At 39.7% G+C, this 24,978-nt stretch overlaps 2 pseudogenes; both read right to left on the bottom strand.

The window, feature by feature from the left end:
- Positions 1-3,815: 3,815 nt before the first annotated feature.
- On the bottom strand, positions 3,816-13,227 carry LOC149151881 (putative serine/threonine-protein kinase PBL8 pseudogene; annotated as a pseudogene).
- Positions 13,228-13,268: 41 nt separating this feature from the next.
- The window catches only part of LOC149151880 (putative serine/threonine-protein kinase PBL8), a 72,085-nt pseudogene continuing 60,375 nt past the window's right edge, over positions 13,269-24,978 (bottom strand).

Below are 24,978 nucleotides of genomic sequence, written 5' to 3'. Positions count from 1 at the left end.
TGAGATGTGCCTCTGAGGTATCTCAAAACATGCTTAGTTGTCTTCCAAAACAGCTTGGTTGGCTGAACCATAGCTTGACTCAGTTGCTTCGCCGCATAGCACAAATCTAGTCGTGTGTTCACTATGTACATCAATGAACCCAAAAGCTACCGATACACAGTAGCTTCTACTACTTCTCCTGAAGTAGCATCCTGCTTCCTCCAGCTACCTACTAAATGAGTCTGCATGGGCTTGCACTTCTCCATGTGGAATCTCCTGAGTACCTCATTGGCATACTTGCCTTGAGACACAAATAACTCCCCATCCTTCTACCACACTTCCATGCCTAGAAAGTAGTGCATGAGACCCATCTCTTTCAGATCGAACTCTCTTGCAAGGTCCTCCTTGCAAGACATGATCAACTGATCATCACTTGTCAATATCAGATCATCAACATAAAGAACAATGATCAACTGCTTACCTTCCACCATGATGTGGTACAAGTTTGCATCCGCTTCACTCTTTGTGAAGCCCAACCTTGTGAAGTAGTTGTCAATCCTGGTGTACCAAGAACGAAGTGCTTTCCTCAGTCCATACAAATCTCTCTTGAGTCGACACACATACGACTCACGATCGAAGGTCTCAAAACCTTCCATCTTCTCTATGTACACCTCTTCCTCAATCTTTCCATTGAGGAATGTAGTCTTCACATCCATCTAATGGATCTTCCAACCCATATGTGCTGATAGTGCCAACATCGATCTGATAGATGAGTACCTTTCTACAGAAGCAAAAGTCTCATCATAGTCGATCCCCTCAACCTATGAGAAACCAAGAGCAACAAATCTTGCCTTATGTTTCTCCACACCACCATCAACAACTTGCTTTACCTTGTAAAGCCAACGGGAACTCACAACTGACTTGTTCTTCGGTCTTGGAAAAACATCCCAAACACTATTCCGAATTATGGAGTCATACTCCTCCACCATAGCATCAACCCAAATCGGCTGTTGCACTACTTCCTCAAATGAAGATCGCTTGGTCTCAACACATTCCCCAACAAGGGCCATGTATCTAGTGTACCTTGTTAGTGCCTAGATCGACCTCAGGCTGAAGGAAGGCAGGTTTAGGGTAACATCAAATCACGCTTAACTTGGTAGCTAGCCCTACTAGGTCAGGATAGGGTTCTCTCCTCGTCAATCTCAATTAGGATATTGGCAATTAGGGCTTGAGATGACTGAATTTAATGTAGATTTTAGGCTAGGTATAGTAGCTTAGACGATTTGTTTGGATTTGTTTCGGGTCGAAAACAGCAAGAGAAAGGGTGATTGGACTATGGAATTGATGTCAGTATCTACCGACAAACCTGGGGCAAATTAAATGCCATGTTCAACCAAGTGAAGATTGTAAATGTGAGAAGGAAAAACCTGCTGCCCTACAGGCATCAGACAAGGGATGAATCTGCAACAACAACTTTAGATGAAAGAGAATCACAAGGTTGCTCAACAGAGCATCTAGACATGGATGAATTTTGCATAAGACAACCATTACAACTAACAACAAAATCATCACAAAAGGAGCATCATTACAGATGAATTCCTAACATATTACTTAGATAATGTTGTAACAAGGCAGAAAAAACAAACATACTAAACATCAGCACCATGATGAATCCCAAATCCAAAGGGCAAAAGACTGCTTTATTAAAATGATATTCAGGAAAAATTTCACACAAAGCCAAGACAGCGTCTCTGCTGCCAAAATCGAACCCTTACATCTTCAAAACTAATCCTATATGTACTAAATTACAAATCTATTTTTATTTCCTCAACATAGGAAATAAAAAATAAAATAAAATCCTATTAATAAATACAATAAATATTAAAATCCTATCATGAAATAATATCAAAACTAAACAATATGATAACCTAATTTGCAACTAATATTCCAAATTGTCTCGAGAACCATGAGAAATAATTTTGGAAAACCCAATTTTAGTGAAGGTTTCCCAAGTGAATTAATTTTACTGGATATGATCCTTTAAGTGTGGAACCATATTCCATAAAATCTACCCTTTTACTGCTATTTCAATCTTTGACTGCTAATATTAAGCGTTGAAATCCTCAACCACTACTGAATTTGTGCAACTGGATCAACAGAAGGTGAAGCAGGTTCGCATCCTTTTGTGTCAGAATATTTTTACTGCCCATGTTTTCAGAAAACCATTATGCTCCTGCTCTTTCAACAAGATCTGAAACTATCAAGCCTCCATTTAGAATATCCTCTATCAAAGAAGTAACCACATGTTTGAAGACAAGTTATCACCATTCGAATACGAAAATAGTCCTTTGGTGGATCCAGTGTGTCAAGCTCAGCATTATCATGTCCAAAGAAAAGAACCAAATAAAGAGTATCAAAAAATCACAATTGAAGCATATGAAGCAACAAGATGATAATTGGATTTAAGAGATCTGTGGTTTGTATCTTTTGAATCAGAAACCGGAGAATCCACAGTATGAACATTTTTATACCAACGTTTCAAATCCCAAGTGGGATCCATCATCAGGGCTGAAGAAAGATGATAATTATATAGCTCTCCTAGAAGGTGCATGTGTGCTATACATCGCTGCTGCATTCCATTGTCTTTTAGCTTCAGACCTAGCCTGATTTCTCCAAAACCTCGTTAACAACAACAACAACAATGCTGCTTGGTGACAACTTAAGCTTGCCGTAAGAGATGCAATAAGGTGTAATTTGACTATACTTTCCCTTGTAAACCTTCATAAAACACTTCAAGACATATGGTTCATATTCACTCCAAGGTAGTTTGCGAAGTTGAAGGAGAACATGCTCTATAGTCTAAAAAAGAAGTTTCCGCACATAATGATGCAAAGGAGGCCGAACTTTAGAAACCCTGGCAGATTTTTCAGGAGGCTTACAAAGATAATAAGCATTCTCAACGAATGTACTGTGTGGAGCATCAATCTTTTTCACATTTTTCAATCGCATCATTATTTCTAACAATGTTTTCCATGCGTATGGTTGTTTCAGGTGAACGATACAAGAAATGCCCACAGGTTTCGAGAAAATTGCATGCAACATCAATATTGTGATGAGTGAAGTCATCCAAGCAGGACTTCATTTCAACAATAATGACTAGCTGGGCCACAAATGTTATATGCTTCCCAAAATGTATTATACAGGCCATGGGGTTTTTTTTTTTTTGTTTTTTTACACCTTTCCTCAAATTTTCAAATGCCAGCTGCCTTGTTTCAGCCCATCCTTCAATATGCATAGTGAGAAACGATGCAATAAATTTTGCTGCCTCAAATCTAGCCTATTCAATTGGAATATTTGCATGAAGGGCACCTCTTGATTTGTTGGGAATGTCGTGGCTAAATTGTGCATGGTTCATTTCGGGAATGATAATAACAGTTTTGATAGCATGTGTATTGAAATTCCCCATTTCAGATTCTATTATATATATTTCACCTACAAGTTTTTCCATGGTAGCCACTTTGAGTTGGCCATCAAACCCATCAGCAAGGTTCAACACTGGTTTTGGATACTAAGCCAAATTGTCAGAGTTAGTGTCAAAGAAAGAGCCCATCTCAATGAAACCCTGTGCTCGCTTCTTTGAAATACTTCTAGCACACCACGCACCAATTCTATGACCTACAATAAAATTCTTATTGATAGACAGCTCTCCAAGTATAAATCCCTATTCTTTCACCCTTGTGGTCATCCCATCTATGCTGGGCTTCAACCGTTGATGAACTTAAGCTCCTTTCACCAGGATCAAGAATTACTTCCCACAAATGGAAGGCATAAATATTTTATACAAGTTTGATCAGAGGAAAATATGCTTGAGGTGATGTAAATGCTCCAAGGAAAAAAAAAAGTAAGAGTACATCTATCCCATTATTCAAAGTATACATTAAGGAAACATTTTCCATATCCTTCCTATTTTGTAGAGGTTCCAATGTTTCAACAACATCACTCATGAGAGGTCTTGCCTTAGGATTTTGGTTAAGGAAGTGACAGGCCAAGCTACAAGCTTTCTGGGAACCTTTCATGGAATACTGTTCTTACAGCCTAGGATCAATAATTTGCAGCAACCTCCACTTATCATTAAAAGTGGATAAGCCCAATCTACCAGGTTGTGTTCTCTGTTCAGTCTAGTATTATCCACAGACCATCTTCTAGTAAACAGATCAAGGAGCACTACACCAAAGCTGTAGACATCACTTCTGGCAATCAAATGCCTAGTCATGACATATTCAAGAGCTGCATAACCATATATCCCCATGACCTGTGTCGAAACATGAGTTTCATCTCCCTGCAGTCTGTCTTTTGCAAGTCCAAAATCAGATAGCTTAGCTGTATAGTCCGAATCCAATAAAATGTTGGATGTTCTGAAATCTCAATAGATAACTGGTTTCTCTACTCCATGAAGAAAAGCAAGAGCTTCAACATCCCCAAGTGCAATCATCATCCTTGTAGACCAAGGCAAAGGAATAGATGCCTTTCGAAAAAGATGATTCTCAAGACTGCCACAAAACTTGAACTCGTAAACCAGCAATTTATGGTCGTCCTCGCAACAATAACCTATCAGTTTAACCAAATGGGGATGACTCAGATGTCACAGAAAAATAACTTCCATCAGCCATTCCCTGTGGCTTCAAAAACCATTTTTGTTGAGAAGCTTCACTGCAACAGGCAGAGGTTTGAGGCCTGCTCTGACATTCTCATCTACATAACCTTTATATACAGTTCTAAAGCCTCCTTCCCCCAAAATATAATCAGAATGGAAACTTTTGGTGATGACCTCCAGTTCAAACAATGTGAAAACTAGCACGTTGGATCCAGAGTCCTATCTCAGGTCTTCTACAACCCTGGGAGTTGATGGATTGCTTAGATCTGATGAAGACAAGGATAGTCTCTTAACCAGGGTGGGCTTTCTACCTATTGCAGGAGATGTGTCTTGCTGTTCTTTCTTGCGTTGATGTTCTTGTTGTGCTAATAGTACCGGCTGTGTCTAGAATGTGCCTAGTTTGGCTATGGGAACAATACTGGTGACAACAGACTCCTCTCATGTACCACAGTTTCCCATGATCAATTTCAACCCAAATGCATCCTCCCCTGTTCATACCTCCAAGCTCCACTGTTGCACCAACCACACAACAGCACACTATTGCAGTCACTGCAAAAGTCGGTCTAGCATATAAGAAAATGGGCTCTCAAAATCTGCGTTTACACTTGTAGATGAACAGTAATGCAGTGACATGCTCACAAAAGAGTTCCATGATTTTCTCTTGGAAAAGCTTACAACACCGCCCAATAAGATCCTTCTCTAAGCTAATTTAGGTAGGCATATAGACACAAGATGATGAATGATAGTAAATAAGGATGACAACAAATACTAAATGACCATCTAAATGAGCCCAGCAGCTATAAACTTTTCACCAACAATATCCCTGTCAATGATGTACAGTGTCGTCTGCACAGGATATCTCTTTCAATCAAAGCAGAGAAACAAGCTCGCCATATGTTGAGATGAGGATTAGCAGCATGGAAAAAGACCTCAAATGCTATATTCTCTTATTTTCTATCATAGTCCAGCCACAAAACCAGGCACTGACATTTCCTAGCTTCCTCTGGATATTTCAATACCTGAACTGTTGCACGGGAGGGTCTTTGAGCCAATCACTCATTCGGTCATATCTTTTGATCCGGGAGCCGGTTTTTGGAGTGTAATATACCATTGGAAAGCTCTTTCCAAGCTGCTCCTGATGAATAGACTTATGACATGTTTTGTGCTGATTATCATGTGAAAAACATCTAACCAAACCAAACATAGTAAGAGCTCATGTTGATCCCTAGTGACAGGCTACAAAGGCTGACTCTAACATTGGCTCCATTGGGGATGGCAGCTCCTTGGAGGTGTCAAGAACACCGTAGACCAAGTGCCTCATCCATTGGGCAATACGGTCAACCAACTGCAAACTCAAAACAACTCATACCAATCCAAACATACACATACTACAAACTGTACATAACAAATACTGGAGACTGAAATGGTGCCTTTGGTAGCTTATTTATGCACAGTCCTACCCTACTTTGCAACCAAATCAATAGATCAAGTGATATTGTAATGCCAGACTAACCAGTCAAGTAACTGTATCGAATATGCGGTTGTTTGATAGTGTTTGAACCAGAACATAGTTGGAAATCCTACCAGTAATATATACCCATAGTACCTCTCGCTCTATAATAGGCAACTTGGTTTTTCTTTCAATTTAAAAATATATTCCATATATGTAGCTATAGGATCATAGAAACCAGATTCTATCTACTGCCCCAGCTCATTAACATATGCTCTTGGCTGGAGATTGTCACATCCATGCTGTAAATCATGTTGGGTTGTGTTATATTCTTTCCATGACTAGCCCATGTAGCTAACTGAGGGTTAGAGGGGGGGAGGTCACATGGGGTTTGAGGTGTACCCATAACCCCACTTTATGGGGTCCAGGGCAGCACCCTAGAAAATTTTGGTTTTAGACCCTATGTTAGGTTGGGCGGACCCACCTATGGTTTTCTGCATGATTTTTGCACATGTTTTCTGGACGCGATGGTTTTTCAGTCCATGGTTTTGGACACGATGGTTTTCGGTCCATGGTATTGGATGCTTCGGCATGTATAAATATGTATTGTAGCATTCAAAGGAATATAATGAAAAATCAAGCTGGTAGTCCCGATTTTGGGATCCAGGGGAAAATCTCTGTGTATATGTGTTTTATGTGTTATGCTCTCGCATTGTTTATTTTTTGTGTTTTAGAATTCGTATGCAGGTAATTTTTGTATAGGGTTAAAACCTACATTTGGTATCAGAGCAGTTTTGGCTTCAAGGGGACGCCTTTATTGCTGAGGGGTTTCACTCAAGCCTATGGTAGACCTTGTTCAGTGGGAGATTTGTGAGATCGATTCTGGTGGTGAAAGAAGATGGCAAGCAGTGGAAAGATAGAGATCGAGAAATTTAATGGCCAGAGTTTTGAGTTGTGATGTAGGATCTGTTGGTGGATAAAGATCAGTGGATTGTGGTAGATCTGGGTACTAAACCAACGGGAGTATTCGATGAATAATGGAAGAAGTTGGATCGGAACACAAAGAGCACAATATGATTGTGTGTATTAGATTAAGTATTGCTGAATGTATCAAGGGAAGCTATGACAAAGGCTTTGTGGGACAAGTTAGGGACTTTGTATCAATCTAAGTCTTTGGTGAATAAACCGTTCCCACGGAAAAAGCTGTATAACCTAAGGATGAAAGATGGAGACTTGATGACAGAGCATCTGAACACATTTAATACTGTGGTAAGTCAGTTAGCATCTGTTGATATTAAAATTTTAGATGAAGATAAGTGCATCAGTTTGTTGTGTTCTCTACCAGATTCATGGGATAGTTTGGATATTGCAATAGGTAGCAATGCAACTGCTTTGCAGCTTGATGAAATAGTCTCAGCCTTGCTGACCGAGGAGATGAGACGGAAAAATATGGAGAGCCAAAATGGTGATGCCTTATCTGTACGAGGACGGTCCCAGAACAGAAACAAAAATAAGTCATCAAGTGGGAGATCTAAATCTAGAGGGAGATCTAAATCTCCAGGAAAACCTATAAAGTTGGTGTGCTAGAAATTTGGAAAGGAAGGGCACTACAAAATGGACTGTAAATCTAAAGCTCTTGATAAACGAAAGGGATCTGATGATTCTCCTTCTGCAGAGGCGAAAACCACCTCAGATGAAGGTGGGGATGTATACTTGGCTTCTTCAAGTACACATGTAGATCATGAGGCATGGTTAATTGACTCAGGTGCATCCTTTCACTTCACTCCCCATAGAGAGTGGTTCTGTGAGTATGAGAAATATGATGGTGGTGATGTCTTCTTAGGGGATGATAGGAAGGCTAGAATCATTAGTCATGGAAAAGTAAAGTTGAAGCTGCAAGGTGGAAGGGTTAGAACACTTTTGGGTGTTCTGCATATTCCTGCATTGGCCAGAAATCTAATTTCTGTAAGCAAGTTGGATGATGCAGGTGTAAAAACAGTGTTTGAGAAGGATACCTGCAAAATGGTTCGGGGAGAACTGGTATTGATGCGGGGAGTTCAGATTGGAACTCTGTACAAGCTGCAAGGTAGCACTGTTGATGATGGGTGCAACAGTTCTGTGGTTCCTAAAAGTGGAGCAGAAAATCTAGTGGTCTCTGGAGAGAAGACCATGTTGTGGCATCAAAGTCTTGGACATATTGGAGAGAAAGGCCTTCGAATACTTCATGGTAAAGGTATGGTAGAAGGTATGAGTAATAGCTCTCTAGATTTTGATTTCTGTGAAAATTGTGTATATGGGAAGTAGTTTTGGGTGAGTTTCCCCTCTAGTAGTAAGAGGGCGAAACAAATTTTAGAGCTTGTGCACAGTGATGTGTTTGGACCTATGAGGGTGCCATCACTAGGTAAGTATGTGTACTATGTATCATTTATAGATGACTTCTCAAGGAATACATTGATATATTTCCTTAAGAAGAAATCTAAAGTCTTTGACAGGTTTAAAGAATTTAAGGCTCTCGTGGAAAATCAGACAGAGAAAAAGATAAAGGTGCTGAGGACATATAATGGTGGAGAGTTTTGTAGCAAGGAAATTGAAGAATTTTGTAAGAAGTTTGGTATATCACGGCAAAAGACTACTTCATATACACCTCAGCAAAATGGAGTTGCAGAAAGAATGAACAAGACGTTGATGGAAAGGGAAAGAATCATGCTCAGTGGAGCCAGATTAGGATAGGAATTCTGGGCAGAGGCAGTGGATACTGCATGTTACCTAGTCAACAGGTCACCTTCATTAGCGTTGGAGGATAAGACTTGACAAGAGGTATGGACTAGTAAGAAACCCTCTCTTTCACATCTAAGGGTTTTTGGATGTGATGCATATGTACATGTTCCAAAGAGAAATAGACCAAGTTGGATAGTAAATCTAAAAACTGCATCTTTATTGGGTATAAGGATGGTGTAAAGGGTTATAAGCTTTGGAACCCAGTAACAAGGAAGGTTGTGTACATTTGAGATGTGGTGTTCAGAGAGATGAAAGATGTTATTAAACATGAATTCCAACCAAAGGAACCTAAGAAGATAGAGTTTGAGCTAAAGGAGGAAGAATCAGACTCTACCGTAGAGGAGGAATCAGAAGATGAAGAGCCACAAAGCCCGGCTGTGAGAAGATTAGTTTGACAAGGAAGGCAACCAGAAAGGTACATTCCATCTGATTTCTGTTCAAATTTTTCTTTATATATTCCTAACAATGATCCCATAACTATGAAGGAAGCAGTAGATTCAGAGGATGGAAAACTCTGGAAAGAGGCCATGGTTGATGAAATGGCATCTTTGCACAAAAATGAGGCTTGGGATCTGCTAGATTTGCTGGCTGGAAGGAAACCCATTGGCAACAAATGGGTATTCAAGAAGAAGACAAATACAGAAGGAACGATGGAGAAATACAAAGCTCGGTTGGTAGCAAAAGGTTATTCCCAGGTTCCAGGAATTGATTTTGGTGATATTTTTTTCCTGTTGCCAAGGTAACTTCTATTAGATTACTTTTATCTGTTGTTGCTACTTTTGATTTTGAAGTAGAATAGATGGATGTGAAGACAACGTTTCTTCAAAAGGATCCAGAAGAGGAAATATACATGAAGCAACCTGAAGGCTTTGTGGTGAAGGGTAAGAAAGAAATGGTATGCAAATTAAAGAAGTCTCTGTATGGGTTAAAACAGTCACCAAGGATGTGGTATCAGAAATTTGATACATTTATACGGGGACTTGGCTTCACCAGAAACAAAGCAAATCACTGTGTGTATTTTAAATTAATTGGTGACCATGTTATTTATCTGGTCTTGTATGTGGATGATATGTTGCTGGTTGGAAATGACAAAGAAATTATCCAGCATTTGAAGACCCAATTGTCCTCCAAATTCGACATGAAAGATCTTGGTGCTGCAAACTATATTTTGGGCATGGAAATTAAAATAGATCAGGTAAAGAGGAAGCTCTAGTTAAACTAGAGGAAATATGTTGAGACAATACTGCAGAGGTTTAATATGCAGGATAGTAAACCGGTGAAGGTTCCTATTCCTGTAGCTGTGAGGTTATTTGCTGAACAGTGTCCCAAGACACACGCAGAGGAAGAGGACGCGTCCCATGTTCCATATGCAAGTGCAGTCGGAAGCCTGATGTATGCAATAGTCTGTACTAGACCAGACATTGCACATGCAATGGGAGTATTGAGCAGGTTTATGTCAAAACCAAGGAAGGAGCACTGGACAACAGTGAAGCGGGTTTTAAGGTATTTGCGTGGCACTAGTGATTATTGTTTGTGCTACCAAGGAAGACCAGGATTGGACATAGTGTTGGATATTCGTGGCTTTGTTGATGTAGACTGGGTTGGAGATCTGGATCAGAGAAGATCTACAAGTGGGTATGTGTTTAACCTATTTGGAGGTGTAGTCAGTTGGATGAGTAAGAAACAATCTATAGTGGCACTATCAACTATAGAGGCAGAATACATGGCAGCCACTCATGCAAGAAAGGAAGCCATTTGGTTGTAGAGATTGTGTTCAAGTATGGGGTTAGTACAAGGAGCTATAAGGATAGACTGTGACAGCCAAAGTGCAATTTTCTTGGCAAAGAACCCTGCATATCATTGAAAGACAAAGCACATTGAGGGTTAGTATCACTTTGTGAGGGATATGATAGAAGACAAAATGGTGTTGCTGGTAAAGGTCGACAGTTTGAAGAATAGTGCAGATGCATTGACAAAATCTGTGAGCTCTGAGAAGTTCTCTTGGTGTAGAGAGACGATGGGCGTTTCAGGGCTAGATAAATGACTAAGCTCTCTTGTGGCTCCCTATGGAAAGAAAAAAACAAGTGGGAGAATGGTTGGTTGTGTTATATTCTTTCCACGACTAGCCCACGTAGCTAACCGGGGGTTAGAGGGGGGGGAGGTCACAGGGGGTTTGAGGTGTACCCGTAACCCCACTTTATGGGGTCCGGGGCAGTGCCTCAAAAATTTTTGGTTTTGGACCCTATGTTAGGTTGGGCAGACCCACCTATGGTTTTGTGCATAATTTTCGCACGTGTTCTTTGGACGCAATGGTTTTTCGGTCCACGGTTTTGGACACGATGGTTTTCGGTCCATGGTATTGGATGCTTTGGCATGTATAAATATGTATTGTAACATTGAAAGGAATATAATGAAAAATCAAGCTGGTAGTCCCGGTTTTGGGATCTAGGGGAAATCTCTGTGTATATGTGTTTTGTGTGTTATGCTCTCGCATTGTTTATTTTTTGTGTTTTAGAATTCATATGCAGGTAATTTTTGTACGGGGTTAAAACCTACAAATCATAACATCCTTCCATCCAACCATCTAAAGGCAACCTTATCTTTTCTTCTTTGGGAGGAGGGAGAATTTCCAAGAACTATTTAGGGTCTTGGAATTCTTGTGATTAAATTTGGACATCCAATAGTTCAATTTCATTTTCTAATCTTTCAAACATTAAGCCAAGACAGCCTCTCTGCTGCCAAAATCAAACCCTTACATCTTCAAAACTAATCTTATATATACTAAATTACAAATCTATTTTTATTTCCTCAACATAGGAAATAAAAAATAAAATAAAATCCTATTAATAAATATAATTAATATTAAAATCCTATCATGAAATAATATCAAAACTAAACAATATCAAAACTAAAAAATATGATTGCTTAATTTGCAACTAATATTCCAAGCTATCTCAAGAACCATGAGAAATAATTTTGGAAAACCCAAATTTAGTGAAGGTTTGCCAAGTGAATTAATATTACTGGATTTGCTCCTTTAAGTGTGGAACCATATTCCACAAAATCTACCCTTTTACTGCTGTTTCAACCTTTGACTGTTGATATTAAGCCCTAAAATCCTCAACCACTACTGAATTTGTGCAACTGGATCAATAGAATGTGAAGCAGGTTTGCATCCTTCTGTGTCAGAATGTTTTTACTGCCCATCTTTTCAGAAAACCATTACGCTCCTGCTCTTTCAACAACATCTGAAACTTATCAAGCCTCCATTTAGAAGAACCTCTATCAAAGAAGTGACCACATGTTTGAAGACAACTTATCACCATCCGAATGCGAAAACAGTCCTCTGGTGGATCCAGTGTGTCAAGCTCTGCAGTATCATGTCCAAAGAAAAGAACCAAATAAAGAGTATCAAAAAATCACAGATGAAGCAACAAGACGATAACTGTATAGCTCTCCTAGAAGGCGCATGTGTGCTATACATCGCTATTGCATTCCATAGTCATTTAGCTCGAGACCTATCTTGATTTCTCTAGAACCTCGTTAACAACAACAACAATAATGCTTCTTGGTGAGGACTTAAGCTTGCAGTAAGAGATGCAATAAGGTGTACTTTGACTATACTTTCCCTTGTGAACCTTCATAAAAGACTTCAAGCCATATGGTTCGTATTCACTCCAGGGTAGTTTGCAAAGTTGAAGGAGAAAATGCTTTATAGTTTGAAAAAGAAGTTTCCACACATAATGATGCAAAGGAGGCTGAACTTTAGAAACCCTAACATATTTTTCAGGAGGCTTAGAAAGATAAAAAGCATTCTCAACGAATGTATTGTGTGGAGCATCAAGATTTTTCACATTTTTTAATCCCATCATTATTTCTAACAATGTTTGCCATGCATATGGTTGTTTCAGGTGAACGATACAAGAAACGCCCACAAGTTTCGAGAAAATTGCATGAAACATCAATATTGTGATGAGTGAAGTCATCCAAGCAGGACTTCATTTCAACGATAATGACTAGCTGAACCAACAACGTTATATGCTTCCCAAAATGTATTATACAGGCCATGGGTTTTTTTTTTTTGTTTTTTTACACCTTTCCTCAAATTTTCATATGCGAGCTACCTTATTTCAGCCAGTCCTTCAATATGCACAATGAGAAACGATGCAATAAATTTTGCAGTCTCAGATCTAGACTGTTCAATTGGAATATTTGCATCAAGGGAACCTCTTGATTTTTTGGGAATGCCGTGGCTAAATTGTGCATGGTTCATTTCGAGAATGATAATAACAGTTTTGACAGCATGTGTATTGAAATTCCCCATTTCAGGTTCTATTCTATATATTTCACCTGCAAGCTTTGCCATGGTAGCCACTTTGAGTTGGCCATCAAACCCGTCAGCAAGGCTCAACACTGGTTTTGGATACTAAGCCAAATTGTCAGAGTTAGTGTCAAAGAAAGAACCCATCTCAATGAAACCCTCTGCTCGCTTCTTTGCAATACTTCTAGCACACCACGCACCAATACTATGACCTGCAATAAAATTTTTACTGATAGACAGTTCTCCAAGTATAAATCCCTATTCTTTCACCCTTGTGATCATCCCATCTATGCTGGGCTTCAATCATTGATGAACTTAAGCTCCTTTCACCAGGATCAAGAATTGTTGCCCACAGACAGAAGGCATAAATATTTTATACAAGTTTGATCAGAGGAAAATATGCTTGAGGTGATGTAAATGCTCCAAGGAAAAAAAAAGTAAGAGTACATCTATCCCATTATTCAAAGTATACATTAAGGAAACATTTGCCATATCCTTCCTATTTTGTAGAGGTTCCAATGTTTCAACAACATCACTCATGAGAGGCCTTGCCTTAGGATTTTGGTTAAGGAAGTGATAGGCCAAGCTACAAGCTTTCTGGGAACCTTTCATGGAATACTGTTCTTACAGCCTAGGATCAATAATTTGCAGCAACCTCCGCTTATCATTAAAAGTGGACGAGCCCAATCTACCAGGTTGTGTTCTTTGTTTGGTCTAGTATTATCGATAGACCATCTTCCAGTAAACAACTCAAGGAGCACTACACCAAAGGTGTAGACGTCAATTCTAGCCATCAAATGCCTAGTCATGACATATTCAAGAGCTACATAACCATATATCCCCATGACCCGTGTCAAAACATGAGTTTCATCTCCCTGCGGTCCGTCTTTTGCAAGTCCAAAATCAGATAGCTTAGCTGTATTGTATGAATCCAATAAAATGTTGGATGTTTTGAAATATTTATAGATAACTAGTTTCTTTGCTCCATGAAGAAAGGCAAGCCCTTTGGCAGCCCCAAGTGTAATCATCATCATTGTAGACCAAGGCAAAGGAATAGAAGCCTTCCAAAATAGATGATTCTCGAGACTGCCACAAAACATGAACTCGTAAACCAGTAATCTATGGTCATCCTTGCAACAATAACCTATCAGTTTAACCAAATGGGGATGACTTAGCTATCCCAGAAAGATAACTTCCTTCAGCCATTCCCTGTGGCCTTGAAAACCATTTTTGTTGAGAACCTTCACTGCAATAGGTAGAGGTTTGAGGCCTGCTCTGACATTCTCATCTACATAACCTTTATATATAGTTCCAAAGCCTCCTTCCACCAAATATAATCGGAACGGAAACTTTTGGTGATGACCTCCAGTTCAAACAATGTGAAAACTAGCACGTTGGATCCAGAGTCCTGTCTCAGGTCTTCTATAGCACTGGGATTTGATGGATTGCTCAGATCTGATGAAGACAAGGTTAGTCTCATAACCAATGTGGGCTTTCTGCGTATTGCAGGAGATGTGTCTTGTTGTTCTTTCTTGTGTTGATGTTCTTGTTGTGCTAATAGTACCGACTATGTCTGGAACATGCCTGGTTCGGCTATGGGAACAATACTAATGACAACAGACTCCTCTCATGTACCACGGTTTCCCATGATCAATTTCAACCCAAATGCATACTCCCCTGTTCATACCTCCAAGCTCCACTGTTGCACCAACCACACAATAGCACACTTTTGTAGTCACTGCAAAAGTGTGTCTAGCATATAAGAAAATGGGCTCTCAAAATCTGTGTTTACACTTGTAGATGAATGGTAATGTAGTGACATGCTCACAGCAGAGTTCCATGATTTTCTCTTGGAAAAGCTTACAACACCGCCTAATAAGCTCCTTCTCTAAGAGAATTTAGGTAGGCATTTAGACAGAATTTGATGAATGACAGTAAGTAAGGATGACAACAAATACTAAATGGACATCTAAATGAGACCAATAGCTATAAACATTTCACCAACAATATCCCTGTCAATGATGTACAGTGTTGTCTGCACAGGATATCTCTTTCAATCAAAGCAGAGAAATGAGCTCACCATATGTTGAGATGAAGATTAGAAGCACGACAAAAGACCTCAAATGCTATGTTCTCTTCTTTTCTGTCACAGTCTAGCCACAAAACTAGACACTGACATTTCCTAGCTTCCTCTGGATATTTCAATACCTGAACTACTGCATGGGAGGGTCTTTGAGCCAATCACTCATTTGGTCATATCTTTTGATCCGCGATCCAGTTTTTGGAGTGTAATATACCGTTGGAAAGATCTGTCCAAGACGATCTTGATGAGTAGACTTATGACATGTTTTGTGTTGATTATCATGTGAAAAACATCTAACCAAACCAAACATAGTAAGAGCTCATGTTGATCCCTAGTGACAGGCTACGAAGACTGACTCTAACATACCTATTAGGTGACCTCCTCTATCTGTGCTAAGAACATGGTTCTCCCACATTCTCTCTCACATCTGACAACAATCTGTTAGCTTCTCTCATGTGCTTCCACCAATCTTTGGAAGACTCTGCGTGAGTGGATGTCTCCACTCCTAGATGTTGGAAATAATACTGAGAGGGGGGGGGTGTGAATCAGTATTATCAAATTCTTTTCAATATATTTATACTTTGAATTATTATATGTAAGTACCATAAAATAATGAGCATGAACAAGAAAAAACAGATAGTCACACCAAAGAACACCAGATATAAGGTGGAAACCCAATGTGGGTGAAAACCACCTGCTGCAATATGTCTCTATCTTCTTTCAATTATAAACTCCTTTTACAATGATTTTGTACTGGTGCAGTCCTTTACCAGTACGCAGGCTGCAACCTGCAGAGAGCTACAACTCTCTCTCTCATTTTCCAGTCTCTCCTGGAAGGGAGCTACAGCCCCCTTACTTCTTTTCTTTCAAGGACCACTTTTCATTAATTTTCAGACTGGATCCAAGAACATCAAATAAACATCAAGTACATGTGAATCAACCAATCTCTTTATACAATCAAACCAATGAGCCACCCAAACTTCTTAGAATGCTGTAAACAGAAAACCAACACCAGTATCCTAAACCCATAACATAGTAGCAAATAGAAAACATGCAGCCAACAAATATTTCAAAACAGGTCCGCAACTTCACCAATATAAACTTGCGGATACCCGCACTTCACCTTCAGTTGTGCTGCGTATACCCGCACTTAGTCTTCTTCTGTACTGCGTACCCCACACTGTGCCTTCAGCTGCTCTGCGTACACCCGCATTGTGACTTCCTCTGTACTGCGTACCCCGCACTGTGCCTTTAGCTGCGCTGCGTATACCCGCACTTAGTCTTCTTCTGTACTGCGTACCCCCGCACTCTCGTTGTAGATCGCCTGCAAACCTATAATTAGGGCCAAATTAACAGCCCTCCAATGTACCACAGATAGTCAGATCCACAGATCTGATCATGCGCCCAAGAGATCACGACTTGGCAATAGGTTCGCCTTCAAATTTTACCTTGATTTAGATCTAGCTTTAAAACTGATAACCCAAAATTCAGATCTTAAGATATTCAACTTTCAAAGATATCTCAGCCAAGTGATCTCCTTCCCTATTTATAGCAAGCCCTTATTCACACCATGGGACAAAACCATCAATAACCAATACAAGGGATCCAAACCGGGGCTAAATTAGATCCTATACCACGGGCCGAAACCATAGGATCATGAATGATGGGCTAAATACCACGGGCCAAACATAAGAAACCCCACGTGAGCGCACTTCTCTGCCTTGAAGTGAGTGAACTGGGGGACCGCACTTTCTGAATGGGTAACTTGCGAGTATGACCACACTTCATGAACGACGAACCTGTGGGTCCGCATCTTTTGAACCATTCACCTGCGAACCTCGTAATTTTCATCATTTTGAGAGCCTGAACAGAGTTTAGCCACTTGAGTGAGTTTCCATCAAGTACAACACCAGAATCATAATGCCAACACTAGAACCCCTGCATGCGGCTTCTTCACATTAGTCTAAGGCTCCTCCTCCTTAGGAACCAAAAATTCCTCCAAAGGCTATAGTTGGAACTCCCTCTCAAGGGAAACTCGCATGGCCTTCTGGTCATCATACTTAAGATCTCTGCAAACCACTGTCCTCCAACTGGTAGGAAAATACACCCGATAGTTGTGGGGTGTATCAGTGTACCCCACAAGTATCCCCAACTCTGATGTTAGCTCAAGTTTCTTCTGGACATCATTGATCACATGACAATAAACTGATGAGCCTAAGATCCTAAGTTGACTCACATCTAGTTTCTTCTCGAAGAAATCTTCCTCTGGTGTCTTCATCCCAAGAATGTGATGTGGGCTTCTTTTCCGCAAATAGACCGATGTGTTGGATGCCTCAGCCCACAAATGAAGTGTTAGGACTTGGTCATGCAGCATTACCTGAGCTACCCCCACAGTCATTCTATTCTTCCTCTTGGCCACCCCATTTTTTTGTGGGTTATGAGGTGTCATTAACTCTCATTTAATTCATTCCACTACACAGAAGTCCTCAAACTCTTGAGAGACATACTCTCCACCATTGTCACTTATCGAGGCCCTGATCTTCTTCCCTGATTCTTTCTCAACCAAAGCTTTGAACTGACAAAAATTTGAGAAAGTTTGAACCTTCTTCTGCATGAAATAAATCTAGTATTTACAAGAAAAATCATCAATGAAAATCACATAATACCTTTGTTGAGCAGTGGAGGCTGTCGAGAATGGTCCACACACATTTGTATGAAATCGCTCCAAGCTTGCTTCATCTCGACTATCTCGATCATGAAAGGAAGATTTTGCATACTTACCCAAGGTACAACCTTTGCATGTGTCCACTTGCTCAAGTTTACCTTTGGGAAGTCTAGTAGAGATCTGCTACATAATCTTCAAGGCCCCATGATGCAAGTGGCCCAACCGTCTATGCCATAACTCACCAATATCTTGGCTTTGCACCAATTATGCTTTGGAACTCAATGCAGCATAGTCATCTACCTCTAGCTTGTAGAGATTCTTCACTCAAATCCCAATCCTCTTAGTCTGACCCATGGCTATGTGTCTCAGGACCGCCTTTCCTTTACTAAAGACTACATCATAGCCATTGTCTTCCAACATCACGATCGATACCAAGATTTTCTTCATTCCAGGCACATACTTTACATCAGTCAGGGTGAGAGGAGCTCCATGCTCCCTTTGAAAAACAACCGTACCTTCACCTGAAACACAGTACTTTCCATGATCGCCCATCTCTATGTGCATCTTGAGGTATTTCTCCTCCAAGGTACTAAATAAACTCTTATCGCCGATCATGTGGAATGAGGCTCCACTGTCCAAGTGCCAAAAACAACCCACCATCGATGAAACCATACATGCAATGAGGGTAAAATACAATTCGAACTGTGAGGCTAGTGCCTCACCTTCTGATCCTTTTGAGGATCCCTTCTTGGATTTCTTCAATGGACAATTAGTTGCATAATGGCCCACCTCATGACAATTAAAGCATCTCACTTTCGATTTGTCAATCTTCTTCCCTCCATGAGAAGAAATCGATTTGGAATGGGAAGCCTTCCCTTTCCCTTTCCTCGCCTTACTTGCTAAGGCTAGATTTTCTTCATGATCATGCTTAAATGAAGAACCATCTCTAGTGCTTCTCTTGATCTCCTCCTGCATCAGATCCGACCACAGTCGTTCCCAATCCGACAACTTATCTCTTCCATTCACTGTTTCTTGGTAGCTATGCGAGCTCTTAGGAAGACTGAAGAGAGCAAGACTTGTTGAAAATGGCAACAAGAAATGCTAAAAATCGAAGTGCTAAAAATAGCAGTTCAAGTACTAGTGTTGGACATAGCAACAAGGAATGAAAAATGGAAGTGTTAAAAATAGAACTGCTATAAATAGCAGTTTGGGTACCAGTGTTGGACATAGCAACAAGGAATGAAAAATGGAAGTGCTAAAAATAACATTGCTACAAATAGCATTTCAGGATAGATTCCAATTTTAATTTGTCCTTGAATTAAAATTAAAATTTAGTCTCACTAGTTGTTCGAAAAATAATGAATTAATTCATCTTGAGTTAATTAGTTGGAGAAAATCAAAAATGAAATCTATGTGAAGACATGGAACAATTATCCCTTTGATTGAGGAAGTTATCCCTTAATTAAGGAGATAAGGATGAGTCGTATTTGTGTTGTAATTAGTTAGCTCAGTTAACTGAGTTAAGTCCAGTTAAATTAGTTCCAAACAGTTGGAGGAACTAATTGTGAGTTCAGCCAGTTAATGCATGCATTCATGAAACTAGTGTTCTCCAGATAACTGAATATTCTCTCATAAATAACTCATGCATGTCAGTTCAGAGAAAGACCTAGTTGAAATCAGAGGAAGCGACAATGTACTATCAATGGGAGGATTTTCCCTAACAGGAAACTCATCCATGCAGAAGGAATTATCTCCTTCAGGATTGCGCAATTACTTCTGAGTTTAGTGAGCAGTGCGAGAGGTGAATTCACACAAGTGGCAACATTGGACCCCAAGAGAAACTGCATAAGGAAATAGGAGGCTTGGAGGGCAGAGGAGAAGGTTTGTGAGAAGCCTTTGACTGTCTATGAGCAGTAGAGGGATTGTACTGAGAGTAGGATAGCTTGTGAGCTAATTCTTTGTGTAATCCAGCCATATTTCCACTTGTATGATAATACAGAGATCGGGGTTTTTAGCTAAGGCTCTCCCCAAAGTACTCTTCTATGTTCATGTGTGATTGATTTCTCATTCTTTGTTATATGTGTTCTATTTGATATTGCTCAAAATCGATTAAGCTTCCACAAGTTTGTTTGTAGAAGTAGATCAAGTATCTTGCTTTAGTATATTCAATTATCAAGTGATCTACAGTGAGAAATTCTACATGGTATCAAAGAAAAGGTGATCAAGCGAAGAATAGTATACAAGAAGGGAGAAGTTCAAAGTTTGAGGTTCCTGAATATAGAAATCGAGTTCTTATCACATCTCAATTTCACCAATGGCGTTGAGTGGTTTAAGACTCGAGTATGCCCTTGATGGTAGTTCAAATTATATAGCCTGGAAGTATTTCATGGAAGCAGTATTAGAGGACAATAGTCTAAAGGAATTCATTGATTAGGAAGTCCCCAAGCCGGGAGCAGCTAATGCTACAAAATTGGTGGAATTAAAGAAAATAAATGTGTGGCTAGAGCAAGGAGAATCCTCCTAGAGGGAGTTTGAGACCACATTGTCTCGAGCCTCCATGGGAGGGAGATACCGTTTTCAATGTGGAAAACATTGAAAGATCTATATCAGAACAAAAACAATCAAAGGAAGCTGGTGCTAAAAGACAAGCTTCGGAAAATCAAGTGTGAAAAGGGTGACATGATCTCTACATATCTGAACAAGCTCACCACTTGCAGGGATGAGCTTGGAAGTGTAGGGATCACGACAGCCGATGATGACATGGTGAGTCCTGCGCTCCTCGAGCTTCCTAAGAGATGGCATAGCTACCAAGACTCGGTAAATGGAAGAGAAAAACTACCATATTGGGAACGACTTTGGTCGGATTTGATGCAGGAGGAGATAAGAAGAAGCACCAGAGATGGTTCTTCATCGAAGGAGGATGATAAAATTGTGCCTTAGCGAGTAAGGCAAAGAAAGGGAAGGAGAAGGATTCTCATCCCAAACTGAGTTCTTCCCATGGTGGGAAGAAGTTTGACAAATTGAAAGTGCAATGCTTTCATTGTTATGAGGTGGGCCATTTTGCTACAAATTGTCCACTGAAGAAATCCAAGAAGGGATCATTGGAAGGATCAGAAGGTGAGGCACTCACCTCACAGTTCGAGTTGGATTTCACACTCTTCACATGCATGGTTTTATCCATGGTGGGATGTGGTTGGTTTCTTGACAGTGGAGCTTCATTCCACATGACTGACGATAAGAGTTTGTTCAGTACCTTGGAGGAGAAAGATCTCCAGATACTCATAGCAATGGGTAATGATGAAAAGTATAGTGTCTTTGGAGTAGACATAGTTGTTTTTTAGAGGGAGCATGGAGCTCACATTACCTTGACTGATGTCAAGTATGTACCAGGACAGAAGAAAAATTTGGTGTTGATCACAATGCTGGAAGACAAAGGCTATGATGTAGTCTTCAGTAAGGGATAGGTTTTCCTTCGACACATCACCACGAGATAGGTGAAGCAGATCAGTTCATGAGTCAAGAACCTGTATGCACTTGAGGTTCAAGATGCATGCAAAGCCTTGAGGAGCAAGGCAACTGATGGAGACTTGGTGGTTGAGAGGGAGAGTAAATTACCTCTCAACGTGCAACACCAGAAGAAGTCTCAGACAATTGTGGAGGAGCCACAATTGATGAAGCAACTTTAGGAGGTTGTGGAGCAGCCACAACTAGAGAAGCTGAGAGGAGATTGAGTAGAGACATCCACTCATGTAGAGACCTACAGTAGGGGGAAATTTTGAGCCAAGTGGGCAGAGGGATCACATGCATCCATACCTCCAGGTTGGAGGTGGGGCGATGTGGAGTGATAGTCCCTAAGAAGGTTGGAATAGGGGCAGGATCATTGAGGTACCCAACCTCTTTGATTAGACCTTTCTACGAGAGCCCCGACGAGGAGTAGTAGGACTAGCTGAGTGGGTAGAGGCAGATGTGGATGGAGCGGCAAAGAGAGCTACAATGCAGGAATCCCAAGACAATGCAGAGCTAGCAAGCTGCAACAATGTGAGAGGCACAAGAGTGTTGAACCAATGCAGGATGGCACAGAGAGGTGTGCAACAGTGCGAGATGCATGGAGTGTTGTAGTAGCTCAGAGGTCACAGAGGGAGCACTTGTCAATGGCAGAGGAAACTTCAGCATCAGAGGATGTTTCTAGCCCAACAGGGAGGTCAATTGGGAGATTTTTTCTTTCTAGAGTTGCTAGAGTAACAACACTTGGGAGAAGTGTTGCATGTAGAAAATTCCAAAGGTTCAGGATCGGGTTCGAGTTGAATGCCTTTCTTGTTGAGAGGGAGTGTTGAAAATAGCAACAATAAATGCTAAAAATAGAAGTGCTAAAAATAGCATTGCTATAAATAGCAGTTTGGGTACCAGTGTTGGACATAGAAATAAGGAATGAAAAATGGAAGTGCTAAAAATAGCATTTCTATAAATAGCATTTTAGGATAGATTCCAATTTTAATTTTTCCCTGAATTAAAATTGAGAATTAAAATCTGAATTTAGTCTCACTAGTTGTTTGAAAAATAATTAATTAATTCACCTTGAGTTAATTAGTTGGAGAAAATCAAACATGAAGTCTATGTGAAGACATGCAAAAATTATCCCTTTGATTAAGAAAGTTATCCCTTAATTAAGGAGATAAGGATGAGTTGTATTTGAGTTGTAATTAGTTAGCTCAGTTAACTGAGTTAAGTCCAGATAAATTAGTTCCAAACAGTTGGAGGAACTAATTGTGAGTTCAGTCACTTAATGCATGCATGCACGAAACTAGTGTTCTCCAGATAACTGAATATTCTCTCATAAATAACTCATGCATGTCAATTCAGAGAAAGACCCAGTTGAAATCAGAGGAAGGGATAGTGTACTATTAGTTGGAGGATTTTTCCTATATAGGAAACTCATCCATGCAGAAGGAATTATCTCCTTCAGGATTGCGCAGTTACTTCTAAGTTTAGTGAGCAGTGTGAGAGGTGAATTCACATAGGTGGTAGCATTAGACCCCAAGAGAAACTTCACAAGGAAATAGGAGGCTTGGAGGGCAGAGGAGAAGGTTTGTGAGAAGCCTTTGACCGTCTATGAGCAGCAGAGGGATAGTACTGAGAGATGGATAGCTTGTGAGCTAATGCTTTGTGTAATCCAGACATATTTCCACTTGTCCGATAATATAGAGATCGGGTTTTTTAGCTAAGGCTTTCCCCAGAGTATTCTTCTATGTTCATGAAATGCAGAAGAATACTCTGGGGAAAGCCTCAGCTAAAAACCCCGCTATCTGTATTATCATACAAGTGGAAATATCTTAGGATTACACAAAGCTTTATCTCTCACAGTTATCCAGCTCTTAGTGCAATCCCTCACTGCTGCTCATGATAGACTAGAAAACCCATATGCCTTTCCCTATGTCCTGCAAGCCTCCTATTTCCTTGCACTATTTTCCCTTGGTGTTCCTGCTATAACCTTTTGTGACACTGATCTCACACACTGCTCCAACACACTGTAAAACTACGCAATCCTCAAGGAATGAAAATCCTTCTGCAAGCAAGAGATTTTCTTATAGGAAAATTCTTGCAACTGATAGTACACTGTCACTGCCTTTAATCTCAACTGGGTCTTTATCTGAACTGACATGCATGAGTTATTTATGAGAGAATATTCAGTTACCTAGAGTACACTAGTTTCATACATGCATGCATTAACTGACTGAACTCACAATTAGTTCCTCAAACTATTTGGAACTAATTTAACTAGACTTAACTTAGTTAACTGAGCTAGCTAATTACAACTCAAATACAACTCATCCTTTTCTCCTTAATTAAGGGATAACTTCCTCAATCAAAGGGATAACTGTTGCATGACTTCACAAGGACTTCATGTTTGAATTTCACCAACTAATTAACTCAAGATGAATTAAATAATTATTTTTCAAACTATTGGTGAGACTAAATTCGAATTTTAATTCAAGGACAAATTAAAATTGGAATATATCCTAAAATGCTATCCTTAGCAATGTTAGTTTTAGAATTTCTATTTTTATCATTTCTTATTGCTATTTTCAACACGGCAACATGAAAGGACCATAATGGTATGGAACTTTGATTAGACATATAATAATAATTATTATTTAATTAACACAATTTAATGTTGGATAGTTTTATGGATCCTTGGCCTGAGGAAAAAATTCTTTCTCATCTACTTTACTTGAAGCCTACTTTCCCACTTGCGTAGCCCTAAAAGCTACGACCCATACTAGTTGAATAAATGATAAGATTTCTTATACACTAGGGGGGTTAGTTGTTTGAAAATTTCTGTGCAGTGTTATTGGGCCTGAACAAAATTAGAAATAGTTTATTAATGAGTGTTACAAGTAAATAAGTGGAATCAAACCCTCACTAGAAGTGGGAGGAGGTGGCGTAACTGATTGAATCGCCTCCTGGAAAATGAAGGGACGCAATTGATCTGGATAGTACAAAGTAGCATGCAGTGTCCATTCTTGGGGTTCACTCATAGATGAAGAGAAGAGAACAAACTAAATATCCAAGTCAATCTCTAGTACCTAGGAGATAACAAAAAGAGAGTAGAAGGAGGCATTAGACACATTAGTTTCCATTATTTCTAGTGATCAAATGTAATCTTTCCATGTGTTTTATAGGGCCAATAGGTCAAAATTTTATATTTTCAAATAAAATTTGGCATCTCTTGGTTGTCAAATGATCATTGGTTATTGTTTAGGTTAGTGTTACTCCATCTACTTGCTCATGGTCATCATCACCCATTATGGCCATGTCATAATTCAAGTGTCCTAGGTCATCAAAAGAGTTAATGTGTCATCATATAGGTTATAGTCTAGAATTTCACTTGACTTGTCATCATAATGTTAGTCATAAAAAGTGAAAAAAGAGTCATGTCCATCATTTGGGTCACCATCATGGGAGTTAGAAACTTAGGTATAGAAAAGGTATCAAAGGTACATTTAGCCCACATGGAGATGTAACCTTTCCAAGAAAATTAATGACGCTA

The sequence above is a fragment of the Pinus tabuliformis genome, chromosome 9 (genome assembly GCF_031772625.1).
Source record: "Pinus tabuliformis cultivar Carrire ecotype Pingquan chromosome 9, CPIR1, whole genome shotgun sequence".
NCBI classification, from domain to species: domain Eukaryota; kingdom Viridiplantae; phylum Streptophyta; class Pinopsida; order Pinales; family Pinaceae; genus Pinus; species Pinus tabuliformis.
The sequence above is the reverse complement of the archived record's forward strand: the minus strand, read 5'-3'. Positions and strand labels throughout refer to the sequence as shown.